This window comes from Eptatretus burgeri, chromosome 15 (genome assembly GCF_056783735.1).
Source record: "Eptatretus burgeri isolate ZD-2024b chromosome 15, Ebu_testis_v1, whole genome shotgun sequence".
Taxonomy (NCBI): Eukaryota; Metazoa; Chordata; class Myxini; order Myxiniformes; family Myxinidae; genus Eptatretus; species Eptatretus burgeri.
Window position 1 is genome coordinate 41,503,864 of NC_140975.1, and position 23,473 is coordinate 41,527,336.

Consider the following 23,473-nt stretch of genomic DNA (forward strand, 5'->3'; position numbering starts at 1 on the left):
GGCTCTAATCGAGATTGAAAAGCTTTCTACCCAACAGTTGAATTACTTAAGTTTAATGCTGGAAATGTTCAACAAGCATCTGAGCAAAGATGTTAAATATGATTGGTTTGTGAACGAGCATCTGCGGGTGATGGACGCACTTTGAGAGTGGCAGCACACAGCCAGCAGGACAGGGTGGCCATTAAACATATTTTATTCCTTCGCTTCAATTTCGGTGTCATTTTTCACATTGTACACCCATTGACACCCGAGCCTTTCAATTCCGCTTCAATGTTGAACGAAATAAGATGTCGAAAGGCAGAATACAATAACCTTTTCCTGACATCGGTCTGCTTTTGCAATTCTTTCTCAAGGGTGTCTCGGCTACAGTTTTGGCCCGACTGATTTCGCAGTGTTATTGCTTCCTCAATCCTACGCAGGACTGAGTCGCAGATCAATCTCGGTTTCTATGGAGTGATCATTTGCTACAGTGTGTTCCCAGGATACCTGGGGTCTTTTGAAGTTACCTTTTGTTATCTTAATTGGAACTATTACTGAGCTCAATTTATTTTGGCCAACATATTCTTTTGTATTTTCTTACTTGCCTTGAAGTGGTAAAATGTTGGGAGTTTCAGCACAGTGGCAGCAAAAAGCTTTTGGGGCTTTCATTTTGTCTGTGCAACATTTATTTTGAACCATAAATTTAGTTTTCTGCTCTAATTCATGGAAGCGTATATTTAGTATTCTGTTTGGTCTGCAAAGGTGTAACGCAAGAACGTTTATTTTTGAAAGAAGAGCCACAAACCTAACTGGATATTTATTAAATTCGTGTGTTTGGCTTAATGGATGCCAAATGTTATGCCATACCGCCTTCAACATTTTGTATCTGCAAAGAAGTCGCTTTTGCTCAGCAAGTAGTCTTTCCCGAATTGGAAATGTGAGCCGGAAGCAATACAAGGTGTTCTATCATTCCTTTCTTCCACTGCTTCACAGTAGAGGAGAAAACAGAGGTAAAGAAAAAGTGACAGGCAATAAAAAGAAGAGGAAAAAGCCAAACAATATATATATATATATTTTTTTTAATCTCTCCATTCAGGACATTCATCTCACAAAAAGGATGGTACACTTTTCCCCTTAGATTTTAACAACCTTTTTCACCAATAAAATTGCTTTTCCAGCAAAAAGCCCGAGCAAGAGAAAACACTCGATTACGGGCAGTAAGGGCTGATGCCTCTCTCAAGACATTTGCCATCAGACATGGCTTCCTGTCACATCGGCTTTTGTGAGCACAGGAGAGTGTGTGGCAGCCCTTGCTCCAGAGAACACAATACTTCAGTGTTTGCAGTATTCTGGAAGGTTTTTTTTTTTTTTTTTTTTTTTTTTTTACCCCCCCCCCCCCCCCCACGTAGAGGGAAATGAGGTTTTTGCAATCGCTTCTGTGTGTGTCTGTCTGGCTGTATCCGTTTGTACAAGCCATAACTTTTTTTTTACCATTTCAGCTTTTCTCATCAAATTTTCAACAAGACTTTACTACAACAATATGGAGAGGATAATTAAATATTTTGTCAAAATGTGAAAGGGCAAAGTCATCGTGACTATGCATAGTCCTTATTTGCCCTGCCGCAATGCATCAAGCACAAGACGAGCCTTTGTTTTTTAATGGCTTCCTTGTTTATTTATTTACCCCTAGCAAATACAACCCATTGCTTCACTGGGGGAGAGAAAAAGGTAGGGAGAGGAGGAAGAAAGATGAGGGAAGGGAGAAAGGGAGGGAGGGAGGAGGAAGAGGGGGTGATGAAGATGAGGGGGTGAGGAAGAGTGGAGCTAGGAGGAAGAGTGAAGAAGGGGGGGGAGAGAGTGACACCTCACCAAACGATGCTACACACTCTGGGAGGGGAAAGGTGGGAGCAAGGCGAATTTGGGAGAGAGAGAGGAGAGGGAGAACTGGGAAGTGGGGAGGGGGTTTGGGAAGAGTTAAGCGTGAGGGGAATGAGTTCTGGACTTTGGTTTGGTAGGGGAACTTGGGGGGGGGGGGGTGAAGGGGGAGGAGTCGTCGACTTGCGTTTGATAGTGGGACTTGTGAATAAAAGGGGGTGGGGTAGTACGGGATTGAACAAAATGGAATACATTAAAACAGCACATTAGACCACTCAGACCACTCATGTGGAGACCACTCAAAGATATCTATGGTGGGTGGAGAGGGGCGGGGTTTGGGAGTTGGTAAATGTGAGGGGAATGGGAGGGAAGGCAGTGTGATGGGAAGGGGAGGCAGCATGAGGGGAGGGGAAGGCAGGGCATCAGGAGGGGAAGGGAAGGCATTATGAGGTGCAGGGAAGGGAAGGCAAGGTGAGGGAGAGGGAATGGTGATAAAATGCACCAAAACGGCAACATTGTCTTTCTAACTGCTGGGTTCTACATAGAAACGGGTGGGAGAATTTAAAACCCACACGATCTACATGGCAAATGCCTGCTTGCACCATGCAGTGACCTTTGCACCCTTCCAGTTGGCTCACTCTTAATCGGATTTGTACATGCTGCATGATGGGGAAGCTGTTTTAAATTCAAAATAAAACCGTCAGTCTTTAACAGTTCCCTTAACAGATATGGATGGGTGGGAGAGAGAGGAGAGAGGAGGGGTGGGAGAGAGAGGGGGGTGGTTGGAGATAGAGGGGGAGGATGGTAGATAGAGGGAGAGGGGTAGGAGAGAGGATGAGGGAGGGGAGGGATGGGTGGGGAAAGTGAGGAGGGGAGAGGAGAGGGGGGATTCTGGCTGATGTGACACCCAATTTAACATCCATCCAAGAGAAGGCACATACATTGATGAATCACCCTGACTGTGAAACACCAGAAAGACAGTTTAAAGCTCGGTCAGGATTCGAACCCATGCTCGACAGCTTAAAGCAAGCATGCATACCTCTCAGCTATCCTGCCATGATGTGGCAATTCCTTGCTTTGTAACAACTGAAAACATTTTTTACTAATTTTTTAATCATCTAATTTATTTTTCTTTCCTAACTCTGGAGATGTCCCCATAGAGAGCCACACCATGGTATTGCCATGGAAGCTTGGAGTCACCAGGTGGCTTAAGCACTCAAACAAGCACTCCAACGAGATGGTTCAACAAACTTTTTAAAATAAAACGTTTAATTTTTAGCTCGCCTGTTCGAAGAACAGATAGCTATAGCGATACCCCCGGCGTGAGTGTCAGCGTGAGCGTGAAAATGTTAAAGTTTTTGGTGCAAGTTATTTTTTCCTTTCTAATGTTTTTATCTACCACACTTTTTTATACGCCATATATATATATATATATATATATATATATATATATATATATATATATATATATATATATATATATATATATATATATATATATATATATATATATATATATATATATATATATATATTGTTGCGGATTCGCGCCCGCCGGCGTGCTGACGGCCACGTAACTCGAATCGCGGCACGTCGCCCACCGGACGGACAATCCAGTCGTGACCCTCTCGGACTAACGCCGGGAACCAGTCACGGGTGGACCTTTCGGTCTCACCGCGATCGTGCCAATCGGCCCCCGTGTGGGATAGGGTTGCTCGCCAAATTCGACCTACCTAAGTACCCACACGGAGGGTAGACCGGGCGATCGCACCTCGCCGCAGGTCGACTTCGGACACGGGCCACTTAAGCGACCCGTTCCGTACTATCGGGATAACCGAGCGGTGTTATTCGTTGGCCTCGACGGTTCGATTAATTATCGGGCGTCTTAGCCCACGACCAACCCTTTACGTGAAGCAAGATGGGGATTCAATGAAAGAAATGACGAAGCGAAGCGGGAAAACAGTTCAACAATAAGCACATTTATTTCGCGATGAACGGAAAGCACACATATACAATTCCACCAAAAGCACATGTAAAAGAAGAAGACAAAAAGCAAATGCAACAATGCAGATCTATCCGACTACCGGGCACTCAGCAACACTTATACAATTTTACTTCACAGACGGCGCCGACAACACATATTCCCAAAGCAAAAGAAAAGAGAACCACCCTCCAGGATGAGGGGGGTAGGCGGGCCTGGGGCCGAGACCGTGTCGGGCCTACCCGTCTGATGTTGAGACGCGAAGTGGCGGTGGTGCCTCAACTCCGCGGGCCTCGCGGACAGTGTCTGGTAGGGGGTGGGAAGGGGGCCCCCTTTGTCGCACTATCTCAGCGCGGGGGGAAACAGGAGGGGGTTGCTGATGCTCGGGGAAAGGAGGATTTCACAAAATCTCGGGTCCCGCGACGAGCGTCTCCACCACGACCTCGGTCGCGCCGCCGCCCTCTCTCTCCGCAGTTCCCCGAATCCGATGCGAGCACCCCCTCGTCCGCCTTCGCCGCCGCCGCCTCTCCACAGCTCCGTCCTCTTCACTCCGACTCCGCGAACTCCCAACTGCGAACTGCTAACTGCGAACTGCGAACTGCCAACTGCCAACTGCCAACTGCCAACTGCCAACTGCCAACTGCTAACTGCGAACTGCCAACTGCGAACTGCCCTTCAACTCAACTGAACTCTTTGGCGAGCGCGGCCGCTTTTATAAGCCCCGTGGCTTCGCTCTTTCATCTTTGACCCTCTGCCTCCGACCTTTCACCTCTCTTGCTGGCTCCCCATTGGCCCGAGGAAAAGTGGGCGTGAATGCTTTTTGATCCATGAATTTGCATATAGCGACCGCCCTCCAACGCCCTGGAGGCGGGGCCAAATCGCCCCTCGCTCACCGATTGGACGGAACAAAAGTGGGCGTGAGTCGTTTTTGATCCGTTTTTCTCGGAAAGTCCGCGATGCTTTTGAACACGCTGATCGGTGCGCGCCCTACACGAGTCCAGCATCGGTGCCCACAAGTGGCGCGAGATGACGGTGATGCGATGGTGGCGAGTTGTGACGGTAAAGGTCGTGGCGGTTGTGGTGAAGCGACGTTGTGGTTGGTGGTTGTTATTGTGAAGCGGCATTGTGGTTGGTGGTTGTTGTTGTGATGGCTGTTGAGACGTGGTTGGTGGTGGTAATAATGGCGGCTGGTCCAAAATAAAGATAGTAAAAGAAAAACGGCTATCCTGAAGAGTCGCAGCCCTCATGAATGACATTTATTCCCTCTAGACAATGGGTTTTGGCCTAACTACACATATACTTACCGAGATATCTCACCGAAGGGACCTGAATGGTGGTTTGCGAATTTGGTCAACCACAACAATATGTATATATATATATATGTATATATATATATATATATATATATATATATATATATATATATATATATATATATATATATATATATATATATATACAGTATATATTGGGGCGTATTATGTGATACCGGTCGTCTGTCCGTCCGTCCGTCAGTTCCTGTCCACACTCTAACTCCCAAAGTTTTCAACTGTCACGCTTCATATTTGGTACATAGGTACAGACTGTGGAGACGGTGTATCGTGACATACATTCGCCATCTAAAGTGGTTGCCATGGCAACCAGAATGCTGTTTTCAATGTTGTAGCACAATGCTGTATATACCTTCTTGTTCGGGCGTATATTGTGCTCACTTGCGCTCTTGTTACTGATTACAATATACAAATACATATATTGCTTTAAAATTATTTGGATCAGACTTCACTGCAATGCTTTATAAAAAATATTAATTATTCCACGAGTCTTTTAAAAACGATAAATATATAAACAGGTGAGCATTGGGTGGCTTTGACACCAAGTCTGGTTTTATATGTATGTATCTCTGTTGAAGTGATGGGTCGTAAATGAAAGAACGTACAAACAGGGGAAACATCGTGTAAAATGAAAATGCATATTTTCAGTGAGAGAGCCACTGCCTGAGGCACCGCACAACTATGCAGTGCCAAACACAGATGAGTAGGGCCTGAACTTTGTTCAAGTCAATCACTATATTCAGTGAAAGTGCGAATACTCTTGCCGTGTATGGCTATGGCTTGGAAACGATCAACCAAGCAGCTTATAGAGCGCTCGCCATGTGGCTTAAGCACTCTTGCAAGCACTCCAACGAAACAGTTGTTAAGGAACAGCAGGCTTGGCAAGCGATTAGTAATTGCTGATCGGTCATATATACACCATATGCCTGGAGACGCCCGGAATGTCAAGCAATGTCCGAATTGGACAAATGAAGACTTTTAGCAGTCGGAATTGGTATTGAGGTAAATTAAGAAGGTTACATTTTGAAATTTGGTGAAGATTAAGAGATTTTAGAGGTTATGGCATGTGCAGAAATTAAATAAAGCCTTGAATGCTGAAATCTCTGGGCGTTTAAATGCATTGCAACGTGCCCAGCGATTCGTAGCTACGATGAACAGGAATTCGATAATATGAGTGAGGAAAGTGAAGAAAAAAACAAACTTTATTGTTGAGAAACCGTTGTGGCCTGCTCCAAGTCAAGGCATTGTTGAGCAGGCCAAAAAAAATGGTGAATTAAGACCCCAGTGAGGTGACCCAGGATGAGCCTGGACAAAGGATGCAATTAAATAATGCCGTTAATTATCTTCAAAATGGGTGTTTTAATGAACGCAAACCCCCAATTTTTCACTCGTGCACTTCCTTGGAGTTCCCTGAGTACGCATGCAAAGCTCGGGTCACTAGATTTCATGGTTTTGGAGTTATGGAGGAGATGGACTGACACACTGACATTTATCAGTGTAGATCGATCTTCCGTGTGTACGTCAATGCTGCAACATTTTTACCAATCGAGGTTTGTCATCAAGTCTTCGACAAAATTTTATTCCGACAACATGTGGAACCCGAGAGAATAAAATGTACAATCGTTTTTTAATTGTCGTTTTCGTCAAGTTTCGTTCGAGTACAAAGCTGATGACGATTGTTTTTGTGTTATTTTTTTTTTTCATTTTGAGATGCTTTCTAGTTATTATTGGTATTATTTTTCTGTACAAGCATTCGGTGCCGTTCTCGTTTTCCCAGGTGCAATTATTGGAAGCAGTGGATAGTGGCTGCTAAAGGCAGTCGAAAGGTGTGACGAGGGTGATGTGAATTTCTTTGTTAGTTAGCTGACCTCGGAGTCGTCTCGAGGGCCCAGTTTCAATTTGCAAAGTCTTTAATTCTCATGTGCCAACCTGACGACGACTTGCCCCCCTTCCTTGTAGGTTTTCTCTCATGCCAATATATTTATCCACCTGTACTTACTTTAATACGTTTTTTTTTTTCTAGGGACATGCCATTTGCAGTTTATGATTCAATTCCCAGCTGCTTGGGTTGCAGGTTTATACATTATTCTAAAGGTTCAAGTTTTGGCTCCTGTCGAGTCGTCATCCTTTCGAGTCTCGTCGGGAGTCATAAAAGAAAATTGTGCTCATGGCTGAGTCTTCCACTCAAGCACCACAAGCGTGCTATTTATGCAGAAAAAATACCATGAGCTTGTGTTTCGAGGATATCGAGCAATACGCCCGACCATATCTTGCCTTTTTCATACATCTCCATTTGTTTATCATAATTTAAGTCCCATATGTCATCATGGGCACAATGATGATGAGCTATGCACAGGAGAGCCAAGATATTTTCAATTTTTGAGGTCGTGTTAACCCACAATCATACCATTATGTGATGTTTATCGTCTGGCTCAAGTACAAAATGTACCTCGTGGTTATAATCCATTTCGAGCACAAGCTCCTTTGGAAATCTCATCGGTAGCTCCATTGCCAATGATGTGGCAAGAACACGCAGAGGTTGAGACGCAAAAAGCAGCACAGGCAGTTATAATGAAAGCTGACGGACAGTGCCAAGAGAGAGCGAGAGAGAGAAACGCACACACACTGAGAAAGTACACAAAGAGACTGAGACAAATGCACCTGTGTTTTTGGAGGGATAGGGAGCTGAACGAGGTGATGATGCAGGCTATGTGGAATAACCCATGGGAGGTGTGGGCAGGAAGGACGCATGCAAGAGTTGCATAGAACCATCGTCTCTGAAGGAGACAAATGGTATTCGCTCAGTGAGCCTTTGGGTCTCCTTGGGCTGGTAAAAGAACCAGGGATTCTGGCTTAGATGCCTGAATCACTCTTATTCCTAAGATTTTGTCATCATTCCTGGTAGCATTGCTGCTCTCTGAAATTTAGAGGACACATATGTATACAATGGACACTCGGACAATTCTAAGAGCATGATTACTCGATGGCATCCTGGAGTTGCAATTTTTTTTTTGTTTGCTCGTTATGAACGTGCAGGGTATGCTTTTTACATACCATATGTAGTTTCATTAATCTGCCGATCCAAAGGTTTGATCGATGTGATCTTGTGAAAATTGAGCATTAAGTTGTCAGCAAATCTTTATGCAAAGAAGTTTCCAGCTCCAAAGACATCCACCAATTGCATGGTGGGCGGATATGGCTTAAGCTCACACCACATGTTCTAAAATACCTAAAATGGATCGCTGAACTTGAGCATGGACCCCAGATGAAGATGACCCCAGTCATATGTGACCAACTCGCAAAGACATTCCCCAGTGCAAGACTGATGATGGAGGATCGATAGATTAAGGTCGGCCAAATAGCAGCGTTTTCACCATCATCCACGAGCACTTGAGCACGTCCAAGGTCTCACCCACGATCGACAGCAATCAATCCATCCATCCATCCATCCATCCATTTTGACCATACTCTGTGCAGAGCGTTGGTGCTACCTAAGCAGTCTCCTGGGGTATTGGACACAATCCTGGATGGGACACCACTCCGACGCAGGATACCAACAAGCTGGTACTCATTTTGCTGACCTCGGAAGAATGATAGGCAGAGTCAACCCCGCCTGGTATTAATTCAACATCCGAGCAGGATTTGAACTCAGGATCCCAAGCCCACCACCCTAACCATTAAGCCACCACCAGGCATATCGACAGCAATAGCCGACATCATGCCATGGGCTTCTCAAAATTTTCAACACAGATTCAGCCAACTTCAGTCATGAGAAGTTTCTGCAGTTTTTTTCAATGTGTGAGTTACTTATGAGGCTGATATTACAGCTGGTAATATGCTATGAATCATGATAGGCCTTTGTATGTATTGTAATTGTGATTGTGATTGTAATCTAAGATGTGATTGTAATTTTCATGTTTGGCACAGTGTCGGTGTGGATGCTGATGTGTTCATTGTGGTGTTGAAATGCCTTCCATTAAGTGGTGATGATGTAATTTGAAGGTGAACCCTTGTGAAAGTGAAGTCTTGGTCAACCCCTGCGAGTACGTGCTGTTTGAACATGAATTGGACCGTGAGAACATCTATTAATTATTACTTACTATTGGAACTTGATGACATCTATTAATTAATTACCTCTAATTACAGACTATTAGAACATACTGTACCTTTTAGACACGTATACATTTTGAGCCCTTCCACATGTTAGACCCCTTCGACCTTTTAAACCACCCTTTTAGACCATTTTATAGCTTTGATACCATTTGGACCTTTTAAAACACTTCAAAGCCTTTAAACATTTACACCATTTAGACCACTTAGACCCCTGTTATTCATTGCATGGCAGGCGAGCCACTGGCGGCCCCTCGTGGCCTAAAGTGCGGCCCCTGATTTGCGACCGATAATACACAATTGGGAAACCACCCCATCATATTCTGCCATAAATGTTATCAAATTGACCTAATGGTTTCAAATGAGTGTTGCAATGTGAAGCACACAAACAATTCTGCTTGCATCCCAGTTAACCACAACAAACAAGAGTATGTGGAGGCAGGGACTAGTCGCAGCCATGATGTAGCGGCTCTCACACTGATGGAATATCGGCAAAAGTGGCCCCCCTCTAAATAAATAGTAAATATTACCGACTTCGACCCTTTAGACCTTTTAGAACCCTTAGACCCTTTCAGACCTTATAAGACCCTTCAGACCCACAATACCCTTTAGACCTCGAAGAACCTCAAGACCCCTCTAAAACCACAACTACCCTTTAGACCCTAAATACCCTTTAGACCCTTTATACCTTTATAACCCTTGAGACACTTTACATCCCTAAGACCATGAAGACCCCCTTCAACTCTTAAGACCCCTAACACCCATTTAAGACTATTTAGACCCTGAACACCCTTTATAACCATAAGACCCTGAAGACCTTGTAGACACTACAGACCCCGATTATAATCCTTAGTCTCCTAAAACCCAGTTCGACTTTCCATTAGACTTCTGCAATAACACTTGGGGATCACCAGTCATGATCAAAAGGCCCCACATTGGTAAACCACCTCAGTGCCAAGCGAAGAGGGTGCAAAATATAATGAATTAATTTAATTTTCTCTTTCTGTTTATTTTTCAGGTTCTGCTCATCTTGGTTCGTGGCATCGGAAAAAAGTCCCACATGGAATAGAAAAAGTCCCAAGTGGCAAGGAGAAAACGGTGTCCATGACAACAATTTCACCCCATTATCATCAAATGAGGTTTTTTTGTGATTTTCTTCTTGCCAAACGTCAGGAATTTTTCAAGATATCAGATAGAAACTTACACAGATTATTTGTATGCATGTGCCGTGTACATGTATACAATCTGGTCAAAGTTAGTCAAGGGTCAAGGACAAAGCCATCCAAAACAACTATTAGGTGTGTTGAAAGTTAGTCAAAACAACTATTAGGTGGTTGAAAACTTGATGTTGGCTTAGTGGTTAGGGTGGTGGCTTGGGATCCTAGGGTCCTGAGTTCAAGCCCTGTTGGCTGCTGAATTAACACTAGGCGGTTGACTCAGCCTGTCATCCTTCTGAGGTTGGTGAAATGGGTACCAGTGTTGCAGCCAAAAGGCTGCACAGGAAGGGAAGGGGGATATTGATGGATTTACTAAATTTGGTATTGGTGTGGTGCACGCATGATGGGCTGAATAGCCTCCTCCTGTGCAAAAATTTCCTTGTAATTCCTTGTAGGTGGAAATTAGAAAATGTATCAACCAAATTTGTTATGCACAACATTCCATCATGTAAAACACTTGATCGGTCAAATTTTCCGAATTACCAAATTGCTGTTTCCATGGCAACTATTGTTTATTTGGATTTCACAAGTATCATGCAATGCACCACATCTTTCTCATTTGTCTGTTTGTTACGTGGTGAAAGTATTATATATATATATATATATATGTTGATCTGTAGCATCTGTTTGTCTGTCTACAGTTTTGAAGCAATCATTCTGAATTTTTATTTGTACTTGTAGGTGACTGGTCAAAGACAGCAATGCACATTTTTGGTCAGGATCCGGATGCAGATCTGGATCCTATAATTTTTTGAAGTGATTCTTCACCATTGAGTGATTGGACTAAAACAATATACAACACGATATCTCAAAAAGTAATGTACAGATTCAGACGAAACCTGGTGAACAGATTGGGTTTGTAACAAGGACAAATTGATTTAATTTTGGTGAAGATCCAGATTGGAATCTTGATACTCTAATTTTTAAAGTGATTCTTCATCATTGAAATGGCCAAAATATCTACTGTATAGCACGATATTTCAAAAACTTGTGGACGGGTTCTGACAAAACTTGGTGGATGATTTAGGTTAAGGTCCGGATGCAGACCTTTGGTGGTGGAGGAAATAAAGAGGCCAAAAAACAGAAGATCAACGCAACTAATTCCAAGTTTCTGCTTGGTGTTGGCTTAATAGTCAGGTTGGTGGGCTTGGGATCCTTGAGTCCTGAGTTCAAATCCTCCTTGGCTGTTGAATTAATACCAGGTGGGGTTGACTCAGGCTGTCATCCTTCTGAGGTTGGCAAAATGAGTACCAGCTTGCTGGTATTCTGCATCAGAGTGGTGACCTGTCCAGGATTGTGCCCAATAGCTCAGGAGACTGCTTCGGCAGGATGGAAGGATGGATGCAATTACAAACTTCAGCTGACATGTTTATTTAATTTTTTTCTGGTCAATAACAAAAATGAAATTATGTGTAACCTAAATATTCCCATCAAATGATGCTTCAGTTTGTATTAAAAAAGTGGGGATAAACCCCAATTTCATACACCCCCCCCCCTATGTTTTCTTATTAATGCGCTTTAACCTTCTTTCTTATGCAGCACGTGCCTTTGCATAGCATCATTTGCTGGAGGGGAATGGTAGAGTGTAGGCAATGACATTGCCACTAATGCATTGTCCCCTATAGATTACAGCAGCAATTTGTAATTTGTCCAGGGTGCCGGCGATAGCTCACTCATTTTTTCGTGAATGACACCATGGGATCTTTTACATACGCCAACTAATTCTGGCAGATGGTACACCCAGTTTATCGTCCATCCGAGGGACAGCTCACGCATTGATGAATCGCTCCGCATGTGGAACATCAGGATGACAGTCTAAAGTGGTAAATGACAGTTTATAGCTGGGTCGGGATTCAACCCCAAGCTAGACGTCTTAGAGGGGAGTGTGTGCTATAACCTGTTGCCAATTCAATGTGCAGAGTTTATATTCGTACATTTATTGCTTCTGCAATTACTGTGAAAAGTCTCCTCTTGCGTGATTTTCCGCTTTTTTTCAAATTGAAGCAGCCTGACTGTCACTCACGTGGTAACTTGTGATGAACCCACTGGGGTACTGAAACCAGCTACGTATCCATGCAGTTGAATGAACAAGGGATCACCACCACCGACAAGAGTTTGCACCCAACCATCACTGACAAGATGTTGGTCTCAACCTTCGAGATGCCATGGGAATCCTGCTGATTGGTTATGTGCCCCACAAAACTGCTATCGCAAGTAACAATGATACCAACCTCATGTAAAAATTGCGGCAGACAGTCAATGACATACGCTGAGGTGTATCTACAAAAATGTACCTGTCAACAAGGACCATGTTGCATATGCAGCCACTCATGACTGCAGCCTCAAGAAGCTGATCAGTGCAGCATTACAACAGACCTGACCAAGACGTAGCTAAAGGAGAAACCTGAAAACTTTGATATTATCTCGTTCCAGAAACAGGTCTTTCCCTTCTGTGCACATGGGGTCTTCCACCTAAACAGAATCATCTGAGCTTCAGCTTCTTGGTCTGGACATCTCCTCTAACCTCCGTTGGGATAAGTGCATTTCTGGTATTGCTAAGAGTGCTTCCACACGAGTTGGTTGGCTTTATCGAGCACAGAGGTATTTACCTCCTGATGCTGTTTTGTACCTGTATAAGATGGCAGGCGCCAGCCTGCCACTTATATTTACCTGATAGGCTCCAGAAACGCAGAGTTAACCTGGTTGGTGCGGAGATGGGTTCAACTTTTCAACCGCTCTCTCACCGTAGGTCAGTTTCCACACTTAATCTGTTCTACAGATATTTTCGTGGCAAATGTTCTGCTGGACTTTCTAACTTGGTTCCTCCTGTTTGAATGTTTGGACCCAAGACTCGGTTTACCATCTCTGCACACCCATGTACAATCGCTGATCCAAAGTGCAGAACGAAAGGCTATGCAGATACATTTATCCCTCATACAAATCGTCTCGCTTTGGAATTCACTACCTATAACGTGCTTCCTATTATCCTACAATTTACCCAGCTTTAAAAGAAATGTCAATTCCTACTTCCTACATCTTTGAGGCCAAATCATATTTCACATGACTTCTGCTACTTCCTGTGTCTTGGATGTTTTTTGTTATTTTTCTTTCTTTTATCTTGTTTTGCTTTATCCTTATATAACCTTTCCTTAACCCCTTACCTAGAGTGGCTGTATGCCTTGTTTGGGGCGATTTCCATTAAAAAAATAATTGTACTAACATAGACAGTTTGAAGGACGAATTTATAAAGGTCATGATAATAGTGACTGTTGTGAGATTTTTCTGGATCTATAACACTGGTCAACAACAAATTTGTTGTCTGCATTTTTTAAGCTGATTTAGGACGAATCTGATGCGCTGAATCCAAAACTCACATTAGTTTTGTTCAATCAGGTCAAGTTTTTGAGATATGGCCACATGTCGTTTTTTACATTTTTGTTCACATGTACGCATGTGTGGAGCATTTTAGAAGAAGTTGGTGGGGGTAAAATGTCATGTCAAATAATTGTTTTGATTGGAAATAATTATTTTAATGACAAGAAGTATTCAGGTACGATAGTTCTGGGTGATTATGTCGAAAAGGGATCAGTTTGAAGTCATAAAACCTCAAAATCTTCCAAAAATTGGTGAGGCAAAGCATAAAGTTCGTGGATCAAAACTAAAGTTAATGGGGCAGATTTTGTAATAATGTGATACAAAAAAGTTGTATTTCTTGAAATAACGAACTCTGAAGAATGTACAATACCTACATGCGCCAATTTATGACATGCGCTTCTGCTCAAGCTTGGAGTGCCACAGTACGAACCCAAAGATTGGAGACTGTTCATTGACAGCAGCAAGCGATCACTGAAATGTGTTCTGCTACACAACGGCAACCAGTTTGCCTCTGTACCCATCGCTCACTCGACTACACTGAAGGAGAAGTATGAAGCGGTGAAGTACGTGCTGGAGAAAATTGGTTATGATCAGCATAAGTGGTTTATTTGTGTTGACCTGAAGATGGTGAACTTTTTGTTGGGACAACAGTCTGGCTTCACCAAGTACCCATGTTTTCTGTGCATGTGGGATAGTAGGGACCGTGCTCAGCATTACACGAAGAAGGACTGGCCTGTGCGGGAGGAATTGGTGCCATGCAAAGAAAGGAACGTCATCAACGACCCTCTGGTGGACAGAGACAGAATACTCTTCCCACCGCTGCACATCAAGCTCGGCTTAATCAAGCAGTTCACCAAGGCTCTGGACAAAGATGGTGACTGCTTCACTTACTTGTGCCAGGCTTTTCCAGGATTGACCATGGAGAAGTTGAAAGTTGGCATCTTTGATGGTCCTCAGATCCGTCAGCTCATCAGAGATCCAGAGTTCAAAAACTCAATGAACGAAGTGGAACTGGAAGCGTGGAAGACATTTGTTTTGGTAGTGAAGAACTTTCTTGGCAACAATAAGGCCAGAAACTACGCAGAACTTGTCAACAACATGCTGACTGCTTTCAGAAACCTGGGCTGCAACATGAGCATCAAGATGCACTACCTATTTTCACATATGAACCGGTTTCCTGAGAACCTGGGTTCAATGAGTGACGAGCAGGGGGAGAGATTCCATCAGGACATGAAGGAGACGGAGACCAGGTATCAGGGTCGCTGGGACGCAGTCATGATGGCTGACTACTGTTGGAATCTGAAGAGAGACCTCCCTGCCGCTGAACATTCCAGGAGTTCGAAGAAACGGAAGTTCAAGCCCTGAAGTTTGAACAGTGGTGACGCAACATGCAATTTACTTGTACTTACCTTTATCAATGCCCACCATTCAGATGACAGTAATCGATGTTTCTATCATGTAATCAATAAATGTTGTTGGCAAAACATTTTTTTTTTCTTAAAAACATGTTTAGGATGATATGTGTTGACAAAAATCAGCTGATAATGCCACAAAAATGTAATTGATTTTGTCACAAGATCTGATTTTTTCAAATCAACTTAGCACAAAAACCTGACCTGATGGAGAGAAACGGATGCCATTTCCTGATTCAGCAGTGCCAGAATACCCTAATTCACTTGTAGAAATCTAGACAACATTCAGAAAGTAAAAAATTGTTGACCAGTGTAATAGAGGCTCATGGAAGAGCCAGAGTAGAATAAAAGGGAAAAAATGGAAAGGGGTAAACACCAACAGCAGGGTAGAAGTGAGTGGGAGTGACATCAAGGGGAGAACAAGAAGGACACATGGGGGTAAACAAACTGAATGAAACAACACGAATGGGGATGAAACAGAAAAGGAACAAACAAACCAACAACTAACAAACGAAAATGGGCGAGGGAAAGGGGGGGAAAAAATCACAATAACTTGATAAAAAAGGAGTGCTTGCTTGGGAGTGGTGTAAATTTGGGGAGAGGAGATCATGAGCATGGAATGACCTGAGGCATCTCCCTATGAGAGCTTTGAAATGTCGCTCATATATTTAGAGGTGTTTGAAAGGTGAAATCTTTTTGGTCTTCAATGGTGTTAGCTGATTGTGATCCAGTTCTAATCTGTATTATCTGCACATGATGTCAGCATTGGGATCACCAATCCAATGTGGTCTGCTTAAAACTAGTAGTGTTGCCTCTGCTCCGCAATTGTCTCGGTTCCAGATACTACATTAAAGCTCAATGCAATCAGCACTGCCTTATCGGATACGTTCGTTTGTCAATAATGTGGGAAATCTAATAAAATGGCTGCCACCTCATCGACCGTGCTCAACCTGCCCATTAACCTACTGCAAATGACCACCGTGTAAAAACCACCATGGCTATAACAGTCTGATACAAGCGAGCAGTGGGTAGACAGACAAACATAAAGTGACCACGGTATTTCAGGAGGGGGTTATAGGAAATATTTGATGAGATTACTTATTATTTTGCATAACACTCCAAATGGGCCGAGGTTCAAAGGGGAATTTTTTTTTTAATACTGTAAGGAATTGCAAAGGCGGCAGTGAGTTTATCTTTAATAGCAATTGCTGAATATTTAAGACATCAGGCTATAACTCGATCATTTTCATATTGGGTGCCTTGTACAGGAAGTTTCATCGCAACTGATGAAAGCCGCATTCAAGAGGTTTGATTATGTGTGTGTGTGTGTGTGTGTGTGTGTGTGTGTGTGTGTGTGTGTGTGTGTGTGTGTGTGTGTGTGTGTGTGTGTGTGTGTGTGTGTGTGTGTGTGTGTGTGTGTGTGTGTGTGTGTGTGTGTGTGTGTGTGTGTGTGTGCGCGCGTGCGTGCTTTGAGCAATAAGCAAGAGCATACCCAGTCTCTTTCGAGTACAACCTTATGGCTGCTGGTTGCATCATTGGTTTGGGATGTGGCTCTGCCACTGATGTAGTGTCCCTATTACCAGTAGACCGGTACTCATTTTGCCAACCTCGGAAGGATGACGGGCTGAGTCAACCCCACCAGGTATTAATCCAGTGGCCAACGGGGCTTGAACACAGGACCCTAGGATCCCAAGTCGGCCACCCTAACCACGAAGTCAACACCAGGCTAGCATACCCAGTCTCAGGTAATGTTTCACCCACCTCTCAGCTGGCTTCCTCAGGCCAATCTATTGTGCCAAAGAAGGACTATATACAATGCAGGTTGCAATGCAGACTTCTTGCTCTGGAGGCCAATTTTGAAATATGGCTTTCCCAAGAAAGATTGTGGCTGACAGTGAGACCCAGGAATTTGAGTGACTGAAAACTTCCTCAGGAGGATTGTTAAGAAAGTAGATTGGAGGGTTTGCCAAACATTCCTTTTGGAGAGAGACAGAGAGAGACAGAGACAGAGACAGAGACGGAGACAGGATTGAAAGATATTCCAAGTGTTTGACCAGCTTGTGATTTTTTTCAAGGTCTTAAGAAAGGGAAGACGCTGCAGCCTGCCAAGCTAAAGGATGAGGGACGTCACGGTAGGGGGTGGAGTCAGCAAATGCATAAAGTGGATTTTGCAGATAGCCAGAAAGATCGTTGATGAATATCATGGAGTACTAGAGTACTCCATATAGAGGGATGATACAGGAAAAAATGGCTGCCCATTCAAATGTGTATGCAATGACACACTTCTGAACTACTATAGAGTGAAGTCATAAGTATTTAAAAGCCATAACTTTTATTCTCAAAGGTTTTTTTTTGAACTACCAAGAATTGCAAAGATGCCAGAATACATCGCTAAAGTTGCACAATGGGAGATCGCTAAAACGTCAATTTGGACTTCTTCTTGTTATTATTAACCTCCGCCATCGAAGATGGATGGAGGTTACTGTTTTCACCCCTGTCTGTTTGTTTGTTTGTTTGTTTGTGAACAGTATTACGGAAAAACTCCTGGATGGATTTCGACGAAACCTAGTGGGGGTTTAGGTATGGTCCAAGGATCATGACCTGGTCCAAAATCCAATATGGCCGCTATGGCGGCCATTTTGAAAAAATATTTGAATTTTTGTTTTTGCATTTCTACATGTTTTAAGTGATTTCCAACCAAAAAAAAAAAATTTGTTCGAGAAAAAAAAACAAAATTTTGCAACTTTTTTTCCAAAAAATTTCGATTTTATTTGAAAAATATTTGAATTTTTGTTTTTGCATTTCTACATGTTTTATGTGATTTCCAACCCCCAAAAAAATTTGTTAGAAAAAAAAACAAAATTTTGCAACTTTTTTCCAAAAAATTTCGATTTTATTTGAAAAATATTTGAATTTTTTTTTGCATTTCTACATGTTTTAAGTGATTTCCAACCCCCCCCCCAAAAAAAAAAAATTGTTAGAGAAAACCAAAACAAATTTTGCACCTTTTTTTTCCAAAAAAAAAATCGATTTTCTTTTTTTGGCATTTCTACATGCGCGTCGATCTAGTTTAGTTTATTCAATCGTGGTTCAGTAGAGTCTGATCCGTTTTGACCAACAATGAAAAGGATATCAGGTTCACTTAAGTGACCCAGCAGTATTGGCGGCGGAGGTTTTGCACTCTACCGAGTGCTCCCCCTCTAGTTCTTCTTCTTCTTATTCTTTGTCTTCCTACCCTCTCAAAACAATGTAAAACTGTAGCCCAACCTACATCAATAACTACTGAAGCCATGATGGTGATTCCATCATGAGGAAGTTACTTTGTCTCTGGGCTAGTGCATGCAACCCAAAATTTAAAAAAACATAAAACATTAATCGTTTTATTCGGATAGGAAATCGAACGTAAATGTGGATTCAACCAAACTGGGATTGTGGGAGGGGGGAAAATGGACAGAACCATTCCAAAAGCGATACATATCCAAACCATCCCCAAAATTAACTGAAACAAACATTAAAACAATTTACTAACATAGATAGACCTCCTTTTAAGTAACGATCCCAATATGGTGGAGGAGGTGGAGGTTGCGGAGCATTGAGGAGCAAGTGACCATAACATTGTGTGTGCAAAGATTCTGTTGAGGGATAGAGTTCAGGATAGTAGGGAAAGGCTTTTAGATTTCAGGAAGGCAAACCTTGAGGGAATGAGGAGAGAATTGGGTGATGTCGTTTGGGAGACTCTAACAACAGGACAATCGGCATCAGAGAAATGGGAAACCTTTAAGGACCAAATGTGTAGAGTGCAGAGTGAGTACATTTCAATGAGGTGTAAAACTCGAAGCAGAAAGAGACCAGGGTAGTTGAGTGGTGAGATAAGGAATGCTATTGAGAAGAAGCAGAAGGCATTTATTAGGTTTAAAATAACAGGACTGGAGTTAGATTTATATCACTGTCGGAGTAAACAGAGGCCAGTTAAGAAAATAACTCGGCAAGCCAAAAGAGAGTATGAGAAGGACATGGCTAAGAATATTGAACATAATAGCAAGGCTTTCTTTAAATACATCAGGGGAAAATAACAGGTTAGGACCAGTATGGGCCCATTGAAGAATAGCACCGGGAGAGTGGTTCGTGATGAAAGTGAGATGGCAGGCTTATTAAACAGGTATTTTTCTTCAACTTTGACAAAAGAACAGTCTGGAGAATTGCCAATAGCTGGGAGTTTCTATCAAGGAGGTGAAGAAGGGCTTTTACAGAAGATCCAGGTTGGAGTGGAGGAAGTAAAAGAACAGCTGGAAAATCTAAGAGAAGATAAGGCTCCGAGTCCAGATAATATGCATCTGAGAGTATTGATGGAGGTGGTTGAGCAGGTAAGCGAGATGTGAACGGATCTTTTCAATTGTTCCCTGGAGTCAGGACAGGCACCGGAGGAGTGGACAGTAGCAAATGTAACACCATTATTTAAGAAAGGATCCAGAGAAGAATTGGGGAACTATAGACCTGTTAGTTTGATTTCAGTTGTGGGGAAGGTGTTGGAGACATTAATTAAGGACCAGATGGGGAACCATTTAAACAAATACAAACTAATTAAAGGTAGTCAGCATGAGTTTACCAAAGGTAGTTCCTGTTTTACAAATCTTTTGTTGTTCCATGAAGCAGTGTCTGATTGGGTGGATGATGGAAAGGTAGTGGGCATAGTATATCTAGACTTTAAGGAGGAATTTTATAAGGTACCACATCGGAGGTTGTTAGTCAAAGTGAGGGCTTGTGGAGTGGCTGGTCAGGTGGCTAATTGGATTGCAAACTGGCAAGTGATAGTAAGCAAAGAGTGGCTGTGAGAGGGAAGATGTCTTGCTGGCAGGATGTAAGTAGTGGGGTACCTCAGGGATCAGTACTCGCACCATTACTATTCATTATTTACATCAATGATTTGGATAATGAGGTAAAGAGTAAGCTTTCCAAATGTGCAGATGACACAAAGCTTGGAGGTAAAGTGGATAACAGAGGGGGTGGTGAACAGATTCAGTAAAGTATTGATACTTGTATGGATTGGGCAAAAGGTTGGCAGATGGAATTTAACCTGAGCAAGTGTATGGTGTTTGGGATGGGAAAGAACAATGAAAATAGAGATTACAGGTTGCAAGGGGTAATTTTGGAGCGTGTCACACAGGAGAAAGATCTGGGGGTGGTAATTTTTACGGGAGGTAAGCAGGCAGCACAATGCCAAGCAGCTATAGGTAAAGCAAATAGGGTTTTAGGTTGTATTCGGAGGGGGATCAATTATAAATCAAAAGAGCTGGTGTTAACATTGTACAAGAGTTTAGTGAGGGCCACATCTATAATATTGTGTGCAGTTTTGGCCAACACAGTTCCGGAAGGACATCGATGCCATCGAGAGGGTTCAGCGTCGGGCTACTAGATTGATTCCAGGCCTAGCTCGACTCAGCTATGAGGAGCAGTTGAAGGAGACGGTTTTATTCACTAGAAAGGAGGTGGTTATGAGAAGATATGATAGAGATGTTTAAGATAATAAAAGGTAGAGATAAAATAAGTGCAGATGAATTAGTCAACAGAGTAGACAGTGATTGACTATGGGCCATAGCCTGAGAATAAAGAAGAGGAGAGTTAAGACGGTAGTAAGGTAGGGGACTCCACTCAGAGAGTAGTTAATGCATGGAATGGTCTCCCTGGAAAGGTAGTGGCAGCAGAAACAGGAGATATGTTTAAATTAGAATTAGATAGGGACCTGGAAGTTATGGAGATAGAGGGGTATGGGGATGTTGATAAGACTTTTCGGTAGTTTGAGCATTGATGGGTGATTGTGTGCATGTGTACAGAGTGCTGTTGGTGGGGGGCTTGTCAAGGGGTGTTGTGTGGCTGATGTTGCATGTTTTTAACCAAGCCCATGCCCCCTCCCCTGAGGTGAAGAAGAGAAAGAAGAAAAAAATACAAAAATATAAATTAAAAATATATATAATTTTTTTATTCATTCATTAATTAAATTTTTCTTTGCATTTTCTTCCTTGGATCTTGTGTAGATAAATTAGTATGGTGTTCGCACAGACATGATGGGCTGAATGGCCTCCACCTGTGTTAGATTCTATTGGCATGATCTCCTGGCTCGATTGGCACACAACTGGTACAGTGTCAAATCGATGAGGTCATGTTGATGTTGGAGGACAGCTAGTAGGTATTCTCGTCTCAGCCTTGCCGGATCCTCCATCTCTCGGATGACATGGACATCTGCTCACCATGGAGTCTGGAATACCGACGGCTTCCTCCTGTGAAGCCCATTTTTATATACCAATTCCCCTAAACGCTGCCAATACGCCATTATACGGTAGCTGTAAGTTAGAAACACGTTCATTAAGTTCTGTGGTCGTCCGGAAGACGTCAAATACGTCAATATGCGTTGGAGATATGTTACTCAGAGGTTAGAAATAAGTTTCGGGTACGCTAGATATTACCTCGACGTATTTCGACTTATGAGTAACTTACAAGTAACGTGTGTCAACGATCGCATAACGTGCCTACAACTTATAGCCAGCGTATGCGGAACGTGTGAGTCATATGCTGACATACGTGGAAAAATTTTGAGCATGCTTAAAATTTCTCGACGAGCTCGGTGTACTACGACATATGCCAGCGTGCTTCAGCGTGCTCTTAACGTATACAAAACTTACCCATAACGAATTCGACGTGTGCCAGCGTATTCGCCAAATTTTTCATACGTCAGCATACGCTGGCTAAAACGTCAAGGTGTGACAGCGGCTTAAACAGAGTATCTCAAAAAGTTTTGGACGGATTTGGATTAAAGTTGGTGCCAAGTGCGATTTCCTTTCTTATTGGGCCATAATTGAGTCATTGTTCATTGCTTGTTGTTGAGCCACATGGGTCAAGAAGACTCCCAAGTTGAGAGGACAGACACATGAGACCTTTGCATATTTTCCTGGGCCATAAAAGCCAAAGACCTTTTGTTTATTGAGCCACAAGGGCCATTTGCTGTTTATTGTGGGCCATGAAGGATGAAGACTCAACTTTGTTGAGAGGCCACATGGGCCTTTTTGTGAAATTTTGTGGGTCCTCAAGGCCACGAAGAACTCCTGTAAGGAGAGTCTCTTTGGGCCGTATGGGAAAGCACCGGGTGCTGAGAAGGCCCTGCAGTCACCAAAAGAACTTGTGGTGGGATCCTGGGCCCTGATAGACAGTATTGGGTAAGGGTCTGACACCAGGTGGGATGGGCCAGGAACTCAAAGACTTTGTAGACACTATAGAGAAAGAAGAAGGGGCCTTGCTGGTGCATCCATCCCCTTTCCCAACCAAATGTTATTACCATGTGAAGCGAAGAGCAAGGTTAAGCAATTTGTTCATGACTGTCTGTTTGTCTGTCTGTCATAAATTTATGATCATCAGTTTATGATCGAGGAACAACTTATTTCAATCAAATGTTGCATTTTGAATACAAAATGTAACATGATTAGGAAGTCAAGTTCACTATTTTACACTACTTTGGCTTTGAATTTGTCCTGACCACGCATGCACAAGGTGGGGTGAGATACTATTTTCACTCTGTTTGCCTGCCTTGCAGTCAAACAAATTTGAGAATCATTCCAAACAGTAAACTTACTGTTTTTAAGGATGTCATGAAGGACACATAGAATGGGCACAAATAACAAATGTAGCATGTTAGATAGGGTAATGTAATAGGTCAGGCCAGGAGGTCAGGTCAAGTATGGCAGCGTGCGGTGGAGCAGCGTATTGCTGCATCAACTTTCTGCCGGTACTCCAGGGGCTTCTGTCTGGCCATCCCCCAGGCAGATGCCTAACCCATCCCCATCTCCTTGAGATTCCGATCAACCTGCTGCAACCACGAGGCACATGGTCAGCCTGTTGGCCTCTCCCACTCACGAGGCTCCCTCGCTGAGCGAATCTGGTGAGCAGGATCAGCATCAGAAAAACAAGTCGCATGTCCTTACAGCTGTAGCTGATGCTCCCGGACTATACAGGTACCAAATCTCATCTGAGTCTCTCTCAGACCGAATGAGTTAAGCCTCCGTCTCAGATTGTTGGTCAGAGTCCAAGTCTCACATCCTAAGAGCAAGATTGGAAGCACCAATGACTTAAAGATTTGGACTTTTGGCCTCCTGCATAGGTTCCGACAGCACCGCACCTCATGATCCAGTGAATCCATGACTCGCC

The 23,473-nt window shown here is 43.0% G+C and overlaps 1 protein-coding gene across 5 annotated transcripts in view; it reads left to right on the forward strand.

Moving 5' to 3' along the window:
• The window catches only part of LOC147012031 (phosphoinositide 3-kinase regulatory subunit 5-like), a 325,466-nt gene that overhangs the window by 26,132 nt on the left and 275,861 nt on the right, over window positions 1-23,473 (forward strand). For all 5 annotated transcript variants that reach the window (XM_085858068.1, XM_085858078.1, XM_085858079.1 and 2 more), the window contains exon 2: window positions 10,295-10,415. The gene's annotated coding sequence lies outside the window, so the exon portion shown is untranslated. The remainder of the gene's footprint in view (window positions 1-10,294; window positions 10,416-23,473) is intronic.